This window comes from Esox lucius, chromosome 16 (assembly GCF_011004845.1).
Source record: "Esox lucius isolate fEsoLuc1 chromosome 16, fEsoLuc1.pri, whole genome shotgun sequence".
Lineage (NCBI taxonomy): Eukaryota > Metazoa > Chordata > Actinopteri > Esociformes > Esocidae > Esox > Esox lucius.
Genome location: NC_047584.1, coordinates 30,487,075 through 30,505,918, shown reverse-complemented (window position 1 = coordinate 30,505,918; position 18,844 = coordinate 30,487,075). Strand labels below are relative to the sequence as shown.

General features: G+C 47.3%; 1 protein-coding gene across 9 annotated transcripts in view; it reads right to left on the bottom strand.

The window, feature by feature from the left end:
* The window catches only part of LOC105023482 (protein MTSS 1), a 59,648-nt gene that overhangs the window by 18,823 nt on the left and 21,981 nt on the right, over positions 1-18,844 (bottom strand). The window contains exon 1 of one of the 9 annotated variants that reach the window (XM_034286829.1): positions 9,329-9,347. The exons of the other annotated variants lie outside the window; for them this stretch is intronic. The gene's annotated coding sequence lies outside the window, so the exon portion shown is untranslated. Of the gene's footprint in view, positions 1-9,328; positions 9,348-18,844 lie in introns of those variants that run through there. 9 annotated transcript variants of the gene reach the window in all.

Below are 18,844 nucleotides of genomic sequence, written 5' to 3'. Positions count from 1 at the left end.
ACACAGGTCACGACCCCGTTAATCTACATTCCAATATAATACACTACATCCATAATTACCTGACAACACAACAACACAGAAAATACACGGCAGCTTTATTGTGTTCTAAAAACAACCCTCCATACTGGGGTTTAATTTAGGTCATGCACTATCCAGGGAATATCTGGTCAAATGTAGTGCACTATCCAGGGAAATCTGGTCAAATGTAGTGCAATATCCAGGGAATATCTGGTCAAATGTAGTGCACTATCCAGGGAAATCTGGTCAAATGTAGTGCAATATCCAGGGAATATCTGGTCAAATGTGGTGCACTATCCAGGGAAATCTGGTCAAATGTAGTGCAATATCCAGGGAATATCTGGTCACATGTAGTGCACTATCCAGGGAATATCTAGTCAAATGTAGTGCACTATCCAGGGAATATCTAGTCAAATGTAGTGCACTATCCAGGGAATATCTAGTCAAATGTAGTGCACTATCCAGGGAATATCTAGTCAAATGTAGTGCACTATCTAGGGAATAGGGTGCCACTTGTGTTTGTGTCACAGACCTTTGACCCACAAGTCCCTCTGATCTTATAGGATGTGTTTGTCAAATGTTGTGACACTCTGTGAAACTGAACCTTTAACCTTTTGACCTCTAGGTCTTCTATTCACGAATTAGTGCAGAACCTCTGAACTGGACTCATTCCCTACGCAGGGTGCCATTTGGAACAAGAGTTGACAGCACAGTGTAGCCACGACATCACACAGTGAAACAAGACACCTGACCCCATCCAGGAAACCGAGCGAGAGAGGAGGAGGAGAGAGCGAGGAGAGGAGGAGGGAGAGGAGGGGGGAGACAGGGGGAAGAACAGAAAGAGAGGAATGGAGAGGAGCCAGAGAGGAAGGAGAAAATGGAGTGAGAGAAGAGGTACGAACGTGAAGAGGGAGAAGAGAGAGAAAAAAAAGGAGGAACAAGAGGAGTCAGAGAAGGGCACAGGAAAGGGGGAGAGAGAGGCACTGGGGCTGAGGGGCGTCAGTGAGGGTCCAAACAGGCCTGTCAAATTCCTCCGGGGGTACCTAGGACACAAAGGGAGCCAACCCCCCTGGTCCCCCTAAAACACTGAAAGGCCCCAGCAGCTGGATGACCCCCGGACCCGGGGGCTGAGCTGCAGCAAACAGACACATTGTCCCCCCGACAGAGGCTCCCGCCCAGGGCTTTGTTCCCCCTTCGCTCGCCTCTCTGTAATTCACCAAAAGGCCGGGACAGGAGAGCCCCGTTCTGGTACCACCAACCTGGTGAACTAACGATCACTATTAGGACCTTGCAGGAGAGCCCCGTTCTGGTACCACCGCCCTGGTGAACTAACGATCACTATTAGGACCTTGCAGGAGAGCCCCGTTCTGGTACCACCGCCCTGGTGAACTGACGATCACAATTAGGACCCTGCAGGAGAACCCCGTTCTGGTACCACCGCCCTGGTGAACTAACGATCACTATTTGGACCCTGCAGGAGAATCCTGTTCCCTTTCTCTGTTCTCCACCCCTTATCAACCTGGCAGGGCAGTTCTGACCCAACAGGGCCCAGACTAACTACAAAAACCTCAATCAAACCCTTGTTCCTACCAGGGCTCCACGTGGACAGCAAAAATGGTGTAGTGTAACCTGATGCCTCAGGAGCACGTACTGCTACAGTTTGGGTTCAAATCTGCCCTTTCAGCAAAATCGTCTCTATCTTCCCCCAATTTCCTGCCCAGTAAAAGCACTGCGAAACACTGCTGTGCATTGACTCTTGTTGCTTGCTCTATGGGGTTTCAGGCTGGTTATCTAAAAAAGCACTTGGTGACAACTGCTGATTTAAAAAGGGCTTTGTAAAATAAACTTTATTGATTGACTGATAAGTGGGTGTCTTAAGCGGACGTCTGCTTGAATAGCCCACAGCCAACGGAAGGACACACCTGATTCAAAAGAACACAGCACATTGAGGGCACTGCTGACACACTTCAGTCCTCAAAAACCCCCGATGCAGACATCTGGAAAACCACTGCTGCACAGACACACGTGTTTTAACTGAGGTGTGAATCAGCGTGACAGGCTGATGAGTCGGTATGAAACGCACCACCCTTTACTAACGTGTTCCAAGGCAGGTTTCATCTCAGCGGTTTATCTAACCGCCACACACGTCTATACAAAAGCTCAAAATGGCAGATCCTGCCATGACTAACTAATAAGCTTGGAGAATAATTGAAAATAAAATCTCTAATTTCTCAATTTCTCTATTAAAGGGCTATTAATGCTTATTAATGTTGCCCAGTGTCAATACACGTCCTGGCTAAAGGAAATCCAGACGTATGTGTGTGTGTAAACCTGCATATTCATGCATGTCCCTACTAATTTTTATTCAGGTGCCTGACCACAGCGTCGATGCCCAGACCCAGACCAACACAGCTTCACCCAACGCCATCATCCCGATGCCCAGACCCAGACCAACACAGCCTCGCCCAACGCCATCCTCCTCAGCTGGGGCCTCTGGATCCATCAAAACTCACAAGCCAGATGAGCGATCCTGATGTTGACGGACAGGACCATTGTCCTTCCCCAGCACCTCGCCCCGGAGTGAGTGACATGCCACGTTGTTCAACTCTGCATGCTCCAGACTGTTCCTCTGTGGGATGAATGAGCCGCTGCGGGACAATAGTTCAAATAAATCCCAGGAAGTCACTCACCCGGGCTCACTGCTCCATTTGGGACTTGGCTGGGTCTTGGTTTGCCACTGGGTTGGGACTTGGTTGCCACTGGGTTGGGACTTGGTTGGGACTTGGTTGCCATTGGATACGGACTTGGTTGGGACTTGGTTGCCACAGAGATGATTAGCTAATAGCCAACAATAACCACAATATAACCCTGAATTTGCCCGTCTTTGCTCCTTAAGGCAAGGATGAACTTGGAAGTGTCTGGGTCAAAATCACAGCTGTGGATCAGGGTTAACACTAGATTCATTTTTCAGGGGCGCAGCGGTCTAAGGCACTGAATTGTTGTGCTAGTCACTACTCCACCCCTAACTCGATCCCAGGATGTTTCCAGGTGTGTACTGGGCAGGAACGGGAGCAGCCAATCATTCCTCTCGCTCTAGCGCCTCCCTCAGACAGGTCGGGTGCCTGCAAGCTTAACTGAGGCTGTTAATCGAAGGTGCATTTAGAGTTGCTCTAATATGACAGAGTTGGAATTATTAATTGGACATCATGATATTGGAGAAAGAAATATGATAAATAAAAGGATAGAGTTTGATAAATAAATTCACAGGGATAAGCCCGTGATAGAGACACCACCCAGGCCAGAGCCGGCTGGTGGCATTTAATTCGGGGAGGACACACTCAGAGTAATGTCAGGAATGGAATGCTAATAAACAACCGTTTCCATGGGCCCTTCACTCCATTTCAGATGTTATTATAAGCTGTCCTCCCCTCACCAGCCTCCACCAGGCACGTAGCACTATTGTACTGTATAGAAGCTGGACAGAACCAGGCCTCCAACCGGCTTGACAAAACCTTTACGGCAGTGTAACAGAAGCTGAAACGGCAGTGGTGGTCACTGCCATCTCAGCACCAAAACTATGCAGAATAACATTCAATGTACTGAAACATACCCCTATGGATGACACCAAAGCCTAAAAGTCAACAAAGACTTGACAGAGACCCGAATGGTTCTGTTCAGTGAGAAATAGATTTTCTCCTGAAATTTGATGGCATGTGAATATTGGGACTAAATATGGACAATGCTGCCTACTTGTATTGAACTCCTCCCTTTGATTAAAGTTCTTATTGCAGGTAGAATCAGGTGATTCCTTTACGGACACATTTTTGCAATGCTCTTGAATGATCTTTGCTAAAAAGAGTTCAGCCTCTGGCTTTATACATTTTTTTCTGACTGAACTTCCAACCACTAACCGAAACCACAACCTAAGACGCATCATGAACGCTTTTGGTAAAATAAACATAGAGCTTTGCGGCGAGAGAGAGGGAGAGAGAGAGGGAGAGAGAGAGAGGGAGAGGGAGAGGGAGAGTGAATTTTGTGTACAACTATGCCTGCATTAATTATCATTGACTGGCTGTTATGTGAGAGACACACACATTCCTTTATATCCCACACACAAACACTCACACACACTCCATAACACAATATTAAACACAATCAAATGTTCCTTTTCTGAAGTTTTGGTCCATATCAGCTCACTAAAATTTTGAAACATTTTAGTGATAAGACTTTTCAGGACCAGTATATCTTTTCAATTAAAATTTTTAATTGACCGACCGGTTTACAAAAGCATTGTTAACAACATGTTCTCATGTACTGTCTAGGACATTTTGGTGAATTTTCATCCTGAAAAGGTAGGGAAGTAAACACACACACACACACACACACAGCAGGCCTTTACTGTGGCCTCAATTTGTCAAATCCAACTGTTCCTCTACGATGAACCCATCTGAACTCAAACAGGGCCCCAGATCTGTTTGCCTACCAACATAGTAATTGTTGAGCTAAACCCCGGTTGGACAATTGTGACTCATTTATCAGATGCTCTCATCCAGATTGACTTAAGCAAGAAATTAGAGTAAATTAGAGGATGCTCAGGTGCACACCAAGCGATTTGGAATAGCCACATTTCAAAGCAAACAACCAGGCTTCACAGCCCAGCTGCATTGAGTTCTATGTGGTCTATTGGAGTAGGTCACTGGTCCAATGCTCTTGGGACTTATTCACCAAGGCTAGCAGAATATGCCCCCGGGGATAGAACACTCCAGACAGAACGTCAAGACCGCGGGGTGTGTGTGTGTGCGTGCTTGTGTGATGGTTCTCAAACCTGTTCTCCGGGGAACCCAGCTGTTCCTTGTATTTGAACTATTCCAGCGCTAACACACCTGAATCAACGTAACTAATCACCAGGCCCTTGACTAGCGGAACCTGAAGCCACTTGTGAATTGCCTGCGGGTCCCCAAGGAGGGCTATGGCCCAACCGGGCAAAGTGCAGGTTGTATCACAAGACACTTGTCACTTTGACATGCCCAGACCAACACAGTTTGACATGCCACACATGACAGGAGACACATCCTGACAGTCTGCCGGGTTCTCCTCAGCCACAGGCTCTACACAGGGCGTATTTGGAGGCAATAAGACGGAAGACTTGGTTTGTGCAGCTACTACACAGCCAAGGGATGTGGTTACTAAAGAAAAAATTATTCAAAACAAACAGGCCCCAAAAAGAGCTTTTACTAGTTCTGACACGACACACTAATCCCAGTCTCAGAAGGAGCAGGGTGGAAGAACAAGGGGAAAGACTTGTTTTTTAATTGCGCAGTCTTGTGTTTCTCACGCCATCCGTCGGTTTTAGCCGTTAGTGAGGACAGCAGCGGGAAGCTCTGGCCTCCACTGAGTGGCTTGTTCCCTTGGAGACGGAGGCAGAATGCGTTCCAGAATCTGCCCTCTCGGAGGCTTTGCTCTGGGAGAGAAACCATTGGTTTTACTAGAAGCCACAGTAATGCTCTGTGGAATCTGTTGTATGTGGGCCAGCTAACACCATCAGGACTAAGCAGCTGTGCTGAGACACATTCCTGAAACACCTCTAGGCCATTAAATGGGGAGATTATCACTCCAGTGAAAAGATCAACTGAACGAGACATGGACGGATTTGATTCTATACACACCACCCAAGTCAGTGTGCAAGCAGAGTGTATTTTTCTATTATTAAACAGGCACATCAGCTGATTTGAATTTGTTCACAACCACCGCCCCAACCTTGATACACATTTCCTCTTACTGTCAACAAACATCCTGTCTCTTCATTCTTCCCGCTGGTTGACAGCTGTCAATGAAGCATTTCCATTGGAAATGGAGCTGTCCATGAAGCTTCAAGTAGAGCCAGCGTGGGAGGGCTCAGTCAGCAGGTGTGAACCAGGGTTAATTGGCTGCTATCTTAAGGTGTTTTAGGGCAGAGATCTCCCTGTCCCTGGCCTAGCGCCAGTCTGCCTGTCTGTTACGGTGAGGCTCCATTGAGGACAAATGTCTGGGGAGGGAAAGAGGGGGTGGAGGTGGAAAGAGACTGTCAGCTGGTGATGATAGATGGAGCTGTTTTTCTCAAGACCTCTCATTAAAAACCTGTAAGTCAGCCAGCCAGTAAGCCAGCTAACCACACAGCCTGTCACCCAGTCAGTCTGCCAATCAGTTTGGGACACCATTGGGGATTGTCCCCTATTTTAACTACCATACACCTGACCTGGGATAGAATATTCTTTAAGTACTTCATAACACATGATCTGGGATTGACTGAGCTTCCCTGGTGCAACTGAACCTGCAGAATATTAGCAAATATTGGAAAGACCGAACAAATCAAAACAATTTTCAATAGTACAGTGGGGCAAAAAAGTATTTAGTCAGCCACCAATTGTGCAAGTTCTCCAACTTAAAAAGATGAGAGAGACCTGTCATTTTCATCATAGGTACACTTCAACTATGAGAGAAAAAATGAGGAAAAAAATCCAGAAAATCACATTGTAGGAATTTTTATGAATGTATTGGTAAATTGTGGTGGAAAATAAGTATTTGGTCAATAACAAAAGTTCATCTCAATACTTTGTTATATACCCTTAGTTGGCAATGACAGAGGTCAAACGTTTTCTGTAAGTCTTCACACACTGTTGCTGGTATTTTGGCCGATTCCTCCATGCTGATCTCCCCTAGAGCAGTGATGTTTTGGGGCTGTCGCTGGGCAACACAGACTTTCAACTCCCTCCAAAGATTTTCTATGGGGTTGAGATCTGGTGACTGGCTAGGCCACTCCAGGACCTAGAAATGTTTCTTACGAAGCCACTCCTTCGTTGCCCGGGCGGTGTGTTTGGGATCATTGTCATGCTGAAAGACCCAGCCACGTATTATCAACAATGCCCTTGCTGATGGAAGGAGGTTTTCAATCAAAATTTCATGATACATGGCCCCATTCATTCTTTCCTTTACACGGATCAGTCGTCCTGGTCCCTTTGCAGAAAAACAGCCCCAAAACATGATGTTTCCACCCCCATGCTTCACAGTAAGTATTGTGTTCTTGGAGGCAACTCAGCATTCTTTCTCCTCCAAACACGACGAGTTTTTACCAAAAAGTTATATTTTGGTTTCATCTGACCATATGACATTCTCCCAATCCTCTTTTGGACCATCCAAATGCTCTCTAGCAAACCTCAGACAGGCCTGGACATGTACTGGCTTAAGCAGTGGGACACGTCTGGTACTGCAGTATTTGAGTCCCTGGCGGCGTCGTGTGTTACTGATGGTAGCCTTTGTTACTTTGGTCACAACTCTCTGCAGGTCATTCACTAGGTCCCCCCTTGGGATTCTGGGATTTTTGCTCACCGTTCTTCATTTTGACCACAAGAGGTGAGATCTTGCATGGAGCCCCGGATCGATGGAGATTATCAGTGGTCTTGTATGTCTTCCATTTTCTTATAATTGCTCCCACAGTAGATTTCTTCACACCAAGCTGCTTACCTATTGCAGATTCAGTCTTCCCAGCCTGGTGCAGGTCTACAATGTTGTTTCTATTGTCCTTTGACAGCTCTTTGGTCTTGGCCATAGTGGAGTTTGGAGTGTGACTGTTTGAGGTTGTGGACAGGTGTCTTTTATACTGATACGTTCAAACAGGTGCCATTAATACAGGTAACGAGCGGAGGACAGAGGAGCCTCTTAAAGAAGAAGTTACAGGTCCGTGAGAGCCAGAAATCTTGCTTGTTTGTAGGTGACCAAATACTTATTTTACAGAGGAATTTACCAATAAATTCATTAAAATCCTACAATGTGATTTTCTGGATTTTTCTTCTTCTCATTTTGTCTCTCATAGTTGAAGTGTACCTATGATGAAAATGACAGGCCTCTCTCACCTTTTTAAGTGGGAGAACTTGCACAATTGGTGGCTGACTAAATACTTTTTTGCCCCACTGTATTTCCAATAGTGTTTGAACCCAGGCCTGCTCTATACCTACTGCTATAGCTGCTGCTTCCTGGTCGACGGCCCTCAGGAAAAAAAGCTGCTCATACAGTGTGTGTGTGTGTGTGTGCGCGTGTGTGTTGTGACATATCTGAACGGCGTCTACGTAATTTGTTGACTTTAAACCAGTTCTGTGGGTGGGCGTATTGGGTGTTGTGTGCGTGCGTTTTTGTCTGCATTTGTGACAGGAAGCACGTTTTCCTTCCTTGTCAATACATGATTTACTGTACTCGTCCGCTACTCATTTACCCTGGTCACCAACCTTCATGGTGAAAACCAACAGCACGGTGGCGCTCCAGGAACAGGCAGCCCCGATCGGGGAGGAGAGGACGAGGAATTTGAAACATTGATATGTCTTCAGGCGATGTAGCCTTGGAGGAATCCAACTTCATTTCTCTCCTTCATCCTATCCCACTCTTACTCACTTAGCTAGCCACGGGTGGAGACACAAATGGCAGCCTATTTCCTATTACTTAATCAAAAGTAGTGGACTCCAAAGGCAACGGGTCACCATTTGGAACGCCGGTCTCTACCTGACACTCTGTGGATTAGCATGGCAGTGCTGTGGCTGGCTGAGGAGGTGAACCCATTAACCGCTGTCTTCTATTAGGTAAACAGAGGAGGGAGGCCAAACGAGGGAGAGTGTTGTTGCCTCGCTTCACCCTGGATGCACTCCCAAGGAAGGGGGAGGGAGCGGGGGACAGAGGATAGGGAGAGAAGGAGACAGGGAAAAAGGGGGAAAGAGAGACACATAGAAAGAGAGAGAAACAGGGAAAGAGAGACAGAAAGAGACGGAGAGAGAGACAGCGAAAGACTGAGAGACAAAAAGAGAGACACGGGGAGAGAGACAGGGAAAGAAAAAAGAGAAGAGCAACTGAAGGGTATGGGAAGAAAGAGAGAGCCAAGAGGGCCAGAAGATTGAAGACACCAGTGCTTATTGAATGGCCGACCAACTGCAATGTCTTCCTGGAAAGAAAATAACAACCTTGAAGAGGAGTTCTACTTCAAAACCAGAAATGAAACGCTGGCTAGCAGCTCAGTAAGAAGACGAGCCTGAGACCAGCCACGACTAGCTGGGTGGGTCAGTAGAGGCAGGACCTTTTTTTTCTATACTCTGCATTCATTTCCACCAGCCTCCATTGGGCTACTGCAGGGGAATAGGCTGGCATTTAGGTCCTCCAACCTCCCAAGACAAAGTGACCAACAGCCCGGAGAACCACCAGCTCGCCGCAGCTACCTCCCAGCAAACAGGGAGGAGTGATTCAGAAGCTGACATTCGGTTGTTTGACTGTTCATTGGCGGCTAAACTCCCACCTGACACGTGACAAAGGTGGCGGTTGTTGACCGTCAAAAAACGCTGGTGGAGAGCCGCTGGTCGTGGCGTCTGTGGCCCGGGGCTCACCTCTCTGAGCGGCACATCTGACTCCGTCAGCTCCTTGGCTCAGTGCCTGACCGCACGATCACAGAAGGAGGCTGCAGGCGAGGAGAAATGTTCCCCTCCGCCTCCTCCCTGTCCACCTAGTCAATCGGTCCCACTCACGCGAGAGACAATCACTGACCCCCGAACTCTTTCGTCTACCTCCCTCTAGATGAGATGCCAACAATCTTAGACTCCGCCCCCCCTCAGGTCAGGACAAGACCGGTCACTTAGCGGAGTTTGCCAGTCTCTGCGTCACAGAGGATCTCCGCTGTGCCGAAGCTGACTATGCCTATTGCGATCTCATCCTCTTAGAGCTGTCCGAATCTCATGGTTGAGTGTCTAACGCTGTAAACACTGTTGAGCTGCTTCCCATCGGGTGGCGTGGAGAGGATCGGCGTCTCCTCCACGGGATCTCTGTACTGGTGTCCCCCAGGGCTCCGTTCCACCCCTCTGCACATCTCCGGTCATTTCTCCTCGTGGTCTTTCCTGTGACTTTTAAGTGGATGACGCACAACCACGTTCATCCGCCACACAGGCGTCGCCACACGTCTTCCGCGTGCCTGGCAGATATTTCATCTCGGAGGTCGGTTTAACCCCCCAAGCTCAAACTTGACAAGAAGTCCCCGGGAAGTCCCCGCCTGGTCCGAAACCCCTCAATCATCATGTTTTTTTTTAGACTCCGCGGTGTCCTGCTCCCAGAGTGCCGTTGTGCCCGGGCGACACCTTAAAGCTCTCTGCAAACCCCTGCACAGGCAGGAAGTAGTGCAGGTCCTAATTAAGCCATTGGTCAAATCCTGTCTGGCTACTGCAACTCTCTGTTGGCTGGGCTCCCTGCTTGTGTCATCAAATCCCTTTAATTTATCCGAACCACTGCAGGCTGTTTGACATCCCAGCCCAAACTCCTCCGGTCCAAGCCCTACCGTCTTTCAGAAAACCTCTTAGTATCTTAGTAACTAAGGACCTCTGCGTCTTCTCCCACACCTACCCAAATCAGAGTGTCAGCTAAATGACTGAAATGCTAATTTGTGTATTTATAATGTGTGTGTTTACGTGTGTAAGTGTGCTTTGTGTGTGCGTGTGTGTGTGTGTGTGTGTGTGAATGTGTGATCTTTGTTTTTATGTGTGTATGTGTTCTTCAGTCCCTCCACCCCCACCACAACCCCTCTAATTACCAGCAGATATCAGGACGTGCTGCAATGCAGTGGTTCCTGGTTAGGGATTGTTCCGCTAGTTTGGGTAACAAATACACACCCACGGTTATCTGCTAGGCTAAACACAGGCAGCCAAGCCTTGTCTGATAATGACTAGCTATCTGGTTATAGATTAAAACCAGGAGGGACAGGAATTTGAATGACGGCCTATACTAACATTTTGTTAGTGTTATGATGGGTGAGTATACTACAAAAAGACTGCTTTTTGTTGGGGAGTGATTTCTATCTAGTGTTTGAAATATTGTGGCACCTGGACAGAAAGCAACCAACGTCACACTTTACACAGCAGGTGTAGCCTAGATAGTTTATAGCCTAGTTTTTAGTCCGTTTGAGTATTGTGTCAGTTACCTGGTTTGAATCTGTTGCTGTGCCCCTGAGCAAGGCATTCCAACTGCGCCTGAAAAATCACTCTGGATTAGATTGTCTGCCAAATGACAGAAAACAATATGCTTACTTGCAATATAAAAGGGAATAACAAAACTAAGATTGTTCCTAAAATATTTCCTTTAAGGGAACAGCTGCCTGGTGAGTGATAATGTATTTAGTACCCTGGGGAAACACCAGTTGGCTGCTCTGAAAAACCACATTGTACTGTTAACATACGTGGCATGACACATTAATAACCAGCTCAATGAGACAAGCAATTTTGAGTGGTTGGGCTGGCTGGCTGATTGACAAACTGACGGTTGGCTGCTGGCAGGTTAATCTTTTACTAATCTGTGGCCCGTTGCAGTGGGATTTGAACCGTAAAACTGTGGATGACCTGAAATAGCACTGGCAGAACCAATTCAGTATAGGCCGCCAGTTCGCACAGACGCACTCACAACTTTTTAAACAACACTGTCTCGTGTTCTCTGAATTCCAGGAAGCACACGAGAGAGACTTCAGATATGAGACGACGGCATTGTTGACAGTCGTCCATGAACGTTACAAGGCAACACTACACCTGGTCTGGAGCCAGCTCTCTGTGTATTTATGGCACTAAAATACTTAAGCTGTCATACACAACAATACGCGAGGTGGAATATGACATTTGCAGACAGCTATTGAATGATTGTTTCTAAGTTATGCCTTTACCCACAAACAGTCCCATTCTCCAGAGACAGGAGGCCAGCCAAGTTTCCATGCTCTCGTTCAGTAGGATGTCACAGTGCTTCCCTCTGTGTTCATCTAGGAGCAGGGGCGTGGCCTGTAAACCAATCCTTCCCGTATCTACCCAGAACCCCTCAGCGAGGGGCACTCCTACAATATATCCCCTTCTGTCGCCACGTCAGCCCGATAACACCGAAAGGGTCTGGAGAGGGAATCTGTGGTGGGTGATGACAACTGTGCTTTAGAGAGAAACCGAGACAGACAGAGTCGGAGACAGACAGAGATAGAGACAGACAGAGTTAGAGACAGACAGAGATAGAGCTAAAAGGAGCAAGCGAGAGACAGAAAAGTAAGAGAGCAGTAAAAAGAAATAGAAAGAGAGCGAGGGAGAAAAAGCAAAAAGAAAGCGAGGGGGGAAGAAGACAGTGAACCCGTCTTCTCTGCCATCCTGATTCTCTGGTGAGCCACACCAGGTCAGGCAAGTGTCGAGGTGCAGGTCGCAGTGCAGCTGAGCACAGGTCCGTCCTAACCGGCATCCTAGCCCCTACACGGGCCGCTAACTTCAGCTACACGGGACGGAGGCTGTTCCCCCGGTTACACAAGCAGCTGCAGTTGGACAGTTGCTCATCGTCTGCATAGCAACAGTGTCACGTTATGGAGCGCTCTGATGTCATCCCACTCCTGTGTCTAGCCAGCGCTACTTACACCTGTTCGATCCTTCGAAACAGTCCGGAGGTGAAGAAGGGAACGCTTGGGGGGGGGGGAGAATTGGAATGCAAGTCTCAGCGTCACCCTGGAGTCACCAAAAACACCCGGTCCTGTATGTAGCCCCAGTCAAAACGAGTGCACTAAATGGTATAGGATGTACTTTGGGACGCCAGTCGTGTCTCCCCAGCATGACACCCGTTGGCCAGTCGGCTTGTCAGCGGCAGTATCTCCGAATGTCTTCATGCAGACGTGGTCATTTGGAAGCAGCTGGACCAGCCATCTGCTCTTTGGGATTGTGATGCAGGGGAGCTTGGAAGAGGTCGGCGCTGACGTGACAGTCTCCCCACGGTTGTATGGCGGCGGGACGTAGGGCTGCACAATTCATCGAATTATAATCGAAATGGAGATATTGTGGAGATATTGTGGATGTGCAACATCCAAATCGCCAACTTACGCAATCTTCAGCAAAAAAAAGGTGAATGAGATGCAATGAGAAGGCAATGAGCCTCACATCGTGTGTACGAAGAGAAAAAAAAAGACTGCCGGTGCAATAGGTTTTTTCCAGATTACTTAAATACCTGGACTAATTCTGATTTTCAATGCTAGTTTGAGATAACGCAGCAACGGCTGGGCGAAGACGTCTGCTTCCAGCTACCTTGTTCACCTCCGCAACACACACAGAGGAGAGACTCAGAGAGAACCAGGATCAGCTGTGAGTCTTCCTTCGAAAATCAACAAGGAGAAGCAGCGTCCGAAACGCTTTGGTTGCCTCACCGTGCGAACGGGCGACTTACTGGCCCTGAGGAAGAGGGGAACAAAGGCTCTGTCTGCTTGTTGCTGCAACGCAGCGTTGATCACGGCGTTTATCATGGAGCTTTAATTCACAGCTGTCCTGTCACACCATCAACTGCATATCAAATTGCACCCTATTTGTTACGTAGCGTGCACTACTTTTCACCTACGCCTCTGGGGAAAAGTGACACGCTATGTAGACAATAGGGTTCAATTTGGCACGCAGAAACTGACTGGTGGACTGACGCCACTATGCTAGACATAGATCTGGGTCGACCCAGATTACCAAACCAGTGGCCGAGTCATAACCAGTCAAGTGTCCGTGTATACAAGAACCAGGCCTGAATCTATGCTGCGTCTAACACATCACAAGCAGGTTAGGCTAGTGGAAAGGCAGAATCTTGCTTGAAGAATTTGCCGGTATGCATGCACACCATAATGTCAGCTTTCCCAGCCTGACCACTCCAATGTCAAATATCCCACAGGTACGTTCTCACTCCATGTTACGAGGAATGAGGGCAGCTAATTACATGCCCGGCATCAATAATATACGCAAGACTACAGCACAAATCGGCAGAATTTCAGACAATAATAAGGCATGAATATGAATGAAGGACAATTCTCAGTGGCTGCTTTTGCCTGCAGTGCATCTGGCAAACAGAGGGATTAATTACCATGTAAAACCTGCATGGAGACCTCTGCAGATGCTAACATCCTTTCAAAGTAGGGAAGTAGATGCTAACATCCTTCCAAAATAGGGAAGTAGATGCTAAAATCCTTTCAGAGTAGGGAAGTAGATAATAACATCACCTCAGAGCAGGGGAATAGATGCTAACATCATGTCAGATCAGGGGAGTAGATGCTAACATAATTTCAGATCAGGGGAGTAGATGCTAACATCATGTCAGATCAGGGGAGTAGATGCTAACATATTCTCTGTGCAGGGAGGTAGATGCTAACATCAACTCAGATAAGGAGAGTAGATGCTAACATCATGTTAGATCAGGAGAGTAGATGCTAACATAATCTCAGATCACGGGAGTAGATGCTAACATCCTCTCAGAACAGGGGAGTGGATGCTAATGTCAGCTAATTTTGTTTCACCCACGGTCTGCCTGGTTTGCTGACTGACCAAGTCCACTTTTCTCAAGGATATGCCGGTCCGTGGCTGACTGATGAGTTTAGTTTACAGAACCGGGGTTATGGAATCACCGTTTTGAGAGTAACCTCTGATGTCCGCTATTTAGCCGTTAATCTCTAATACACAGGATACACCTGTCTGTTAGTCTTGGTCTAGTTTCCTATTTTGTTGCTGGACTGCACTTCCAAAGCATTTATTATGCTTTGGAAGTTTATGCTGAGACAGGGTTTATGCTGAGACAAAAGGTAAGTGAAACTGGCAGTCTAGCCTAGATTTCAAGTGCACTGGCTCCAATCTAGTCAATCTACCTCCACAAAAATAATCAGCAGCGAACTACACTTATCTCCACATTCCACACATGTGCGTGGAAAGCCTGTATCTGAAGCTTACACAGGCCTGACTGACGCATTAGTAGTTTTCACCTGAGATAACCGCTGCCCGGCGTTAGATAAACGCTACGGGGGAACTACAAAAGGTTGGCAGACATTAGCACAGAGGGAGGGAGAGATTCAAAAAGAAGGGTGAGGTATCCGGGGAAGGAGGGAGGGAGGGAGGGGAAGAAAGGGACAGCTAGAGACCTCTAATGTTTTAACACCAAAAGCCCCTTTCAGTAAGAAGCAGCACCGACACATCTCCCAATCATTCCTCAGTCTTCCATCCCAGTCCCTTGGGCATGCAGGATCCTACTGCTTCACCCTGCAGACAAAGACACACAGCCTGGCTCCTAATATACTCTCTCTCTAACCCCCCCCCCCCCCCATTTCCCTTTCTCTTTATCTCCCTCAGTTCCTCTATTACCATTTCTCTCCTTCTCTTTCTCTCTCATCAGCCTCTTCTGTTTGTCATGCTGTTCCAACCCCCCCCCCCCCCCCCCGCTAGACCTTCCGTTCCACCCCCTCAGGTCGGCTTGCTCACTGCTTCTTCCAGGCTCCAGTGGCCCACTTCCTCCAATCCCGCCACGTTTTGTCTGACATACATTCAGAAAGGGACGACTGTTAGGAGCGCTTTTGGCCCAGCCAGTCCCATGAGGTTAGGGGGCTCTAAAAAGGGCACACTATCCTCAGACAATTTGTAGCACAAAATATAATATGCGGGAGGAAAACCAGCGTGCCCTGGTTAATCTTTACAGCGGTTATTATCCGGGTCATTTTAGAAAAACGCTGCACGCCAAAAACGTAAAGGAGTACATTCGACCGAAACGGTTGCACTCGAGTAACCTGGACGCCTCCAATGTGGTCACATCTCCGATCCTCTGCGGATGTCTGTGGCTCGGTAGATGCCAGTCCAGCTATCATCCCTGCTCTTCTCAGAGGGCGGAGGGCCATTTGTGGACGTGTGGAGGCAATGGCTGCCAGACCCTTCATGCAGAGCACCAACACAAACCTGGACCGGTGATGGTTTCCAATGAGCTTTGCGACTATCACTGGATTGGAACAGACACTTTATCTTTTTATTTACTTTGAGCCTGGGTCAATGTTAAGCAGCAAGGGAAAGGCACACCAGAGCAGGCAGTGGTACCAAGAGTCCAACAAGCCCAGATCACAGGCCTCTTCAGTCAGTAAGGATGAGGCGCAGCCAGACGGGAACCACATTCAGATAACCTCCGCCGGTAAACGATGTGGTCCTTCGAGGCCAGAGGGAACAGATTTGGTCAGTGAAGATAGCCTCATCTAAGGAAGTGAATCACACTCTAATGTTTAAAGTGCAGCCAAGCTATGGCATTTAAGCCTTTGCCCAAAACACACACACACCTAAAGAATGGCATTAAGCTCTTACTTTCTTTTCCGATAGGCTGGAGATGGATACATCTACACAGGGAAATAAAATTCTGCTTGGGGTCAGGGATAGTGGGATGGGCTTTATGTTACAGTAATCATTAATACATCCTACAGCTCTCCATCAATAATCTATTATCATTCAGTGTTCCGCCATGAAAGAAGTACCGGTAAGAGGTTATATTCCCAGAATGTCTGATACTAACCGTAAGTTCCTTCTCATCTAAGCGGAAACATAGCAACAATCCAAAACTGGGCTACAGCGTGCTATTGTATCAGGGTTAGCGTTTCCAGGTTCACTAACTTTTGGGGACATCTAGCGCCCCTGTCAATAACAGACCCAAGTCCCCTGCAGTCAATAACAACAACAACAACAACAACAATACTAACAACCAAAATATACACAATAAAAATTACAACAAAAAAATTACTACAAAAAAAGAAATGAATGTGGGCAACCAGGTTTAGTGTCTGTTTGTGTGTCTGCCTGTGTGGGTCATGTCCTACTAAACAGGCATGTTTCCTTGTTGGTTCTGCACTGTGTACAGGTTCAGAAGCATTTGTGGGTTTGCTGAGATAAATAAGGATGGAGGGGAAACAGTATTGACACTGACAGGCCTGTTATTGGGAGAAACACACACAGAGGAGTGCTTGTAGTGAAATACAGATTTTGATCACACCTGACCTTCTCACTAACCAGGGTACGTTTCAGGCTATACTGAACAATTCAGATCACCAAGTTCATATTCAGTGACACACACTGAAGGCCCCAATGTTCACACTAGCTGTCAGTGTGTCTGAAAGGCCTTGTTCCCTAGACAGATGGACGACTCAGCACAGAACGACCAGGTAGGGACACTGACAGACAGACAGATGGACGACTCAACACAGAACAACCAGGTAGGGACACTGACAGACAGACAGATGGACGACTCAGCCCTGAACAACCAGGTAGGGACACTGACAGACAGACAGATGGACGACTCAGCACAGAACAACCAGGTAGGGACACTGACAGACAGACAGATGGACGACTCAACACAGAACGACCAGGTAGGGACACTGACAGACAGACAGATGGACGACTCAGCACAGAACAACCAGGTAGGGACACTGACAGACAGACAGATGGACGACTCAGCACAGAACGACCAGGTAGGGACACTGACAGACAGACAGATGGACGACTCAGCACAGAACAACCAGGTAGGGACACTGTGACAGACAGACAGATGAGGCCTCTACAAAAGGAGAAATATTTTTCCAAGTGCCCTCAAGCACCACTTCTCCCAACAACCAGACACTCCTCTCCTCAACCTCTCTCCACCTACTCTCTCACTCTCTCTCTTTAATTCATTTTCTGCGTCCTGTCCTTGAGAGCACAACCTGCGGAGAGAGTTCTGTAGATTAGAAATGATCCGCTGTCCCGGATTGGCCCGGTCGTTAGCTAGCCTGCTGTGCAAACACCCGGCGTTGCCAGAACTGCCGTCAGCTAAAACACACAGAGTGAAGAAAAACCTTGAGAGAGGGAGAAAAAACCTGCTACCTCACCGAGCACATGAGGTCAAAGTCAAGGGAAAATCGACTAAAAACACCTGTAATAACAGATATACAATCTATTGCAAAAAGAAGCAAAATAACTGTCCATGTCCCAGATAAGCACTGTATCATTGGCATAATGCAGTAGAACGGAGAGAACAGACGGAGCTGCACATGACGCAAGCTTAAACCACCAGAAACAAAACCTAGAGATACATTTATAGATGGTATCACTCGCTAAAGTACTATTATTTTGTACGAGTACCTGTACAATCCCAAGGCAAAAGAAAAAAGACTGAAAAAGAATCAAGGCCAAAACAAACATTACTGGATGAACAAGCAGAGTAGTAGGTGGATTTGTAAAGCTTGTTGTTCATTAGGTAGGCCAACAAAGAAAAGTCAAATGAAAATGTGAAATGTGAAATTGCCCATGTCACATGGCAGGTCTAACCGAGATAAGAGTGCTTTGAATTGTTATCTCAATGTAATTCCAGGTGACATGAATTGCTCCTGACTGAAGAGTAAAATCCAAAGTTCCCAACTCCATCTTGGTCCAATGTTTGAACAAAAACAAGTTTGAAAGAAAACAAAATAGGACAGCGCTTTTAGTAACCCTTCAATATCATGATAGCATAATGTGAGAGGCGTCAGACAAGCAAATTAAAGGGTATAAAATAATTATAACAACTTAAGATGGCTGTTAAAATATCAAAAGGCCCTTCTAAGTTCTTTCTATGCTATATATTACACGGAAAACCCCTTAATGCTTCATAGCTCCACTAAATCTACCAAATTGTGTAAGAAAAGCCATCAGTTCATAAATCCTGAACAAACAGAGAGAGACAGAGAGAGAGAAGGAAAGGGGGGGGACCCTGGTTCTCCTTTGTGTACGTTTGGCCGATTAAACGCTTAATTGCCGCTCCTACCGGACGGGCCTGGGGTTTCCCATAGTAAACCGACGAACAGAGGAATGACTGAGAGGACCGGGGCAGGCTGGGGTTTTGGGGCAGGCCGGTGACCATGGAGCCTTTATGTGAAGGACCAATGTTTGGAGCAGAGAGCAGCACTGTGTCCTACCGGAGCAGTTCTGGGCTCCACCCTGGGTTTCTGTTCTCCGCTAAAACGCCCCCCGTCTACTGCAGGCCCCCTGTG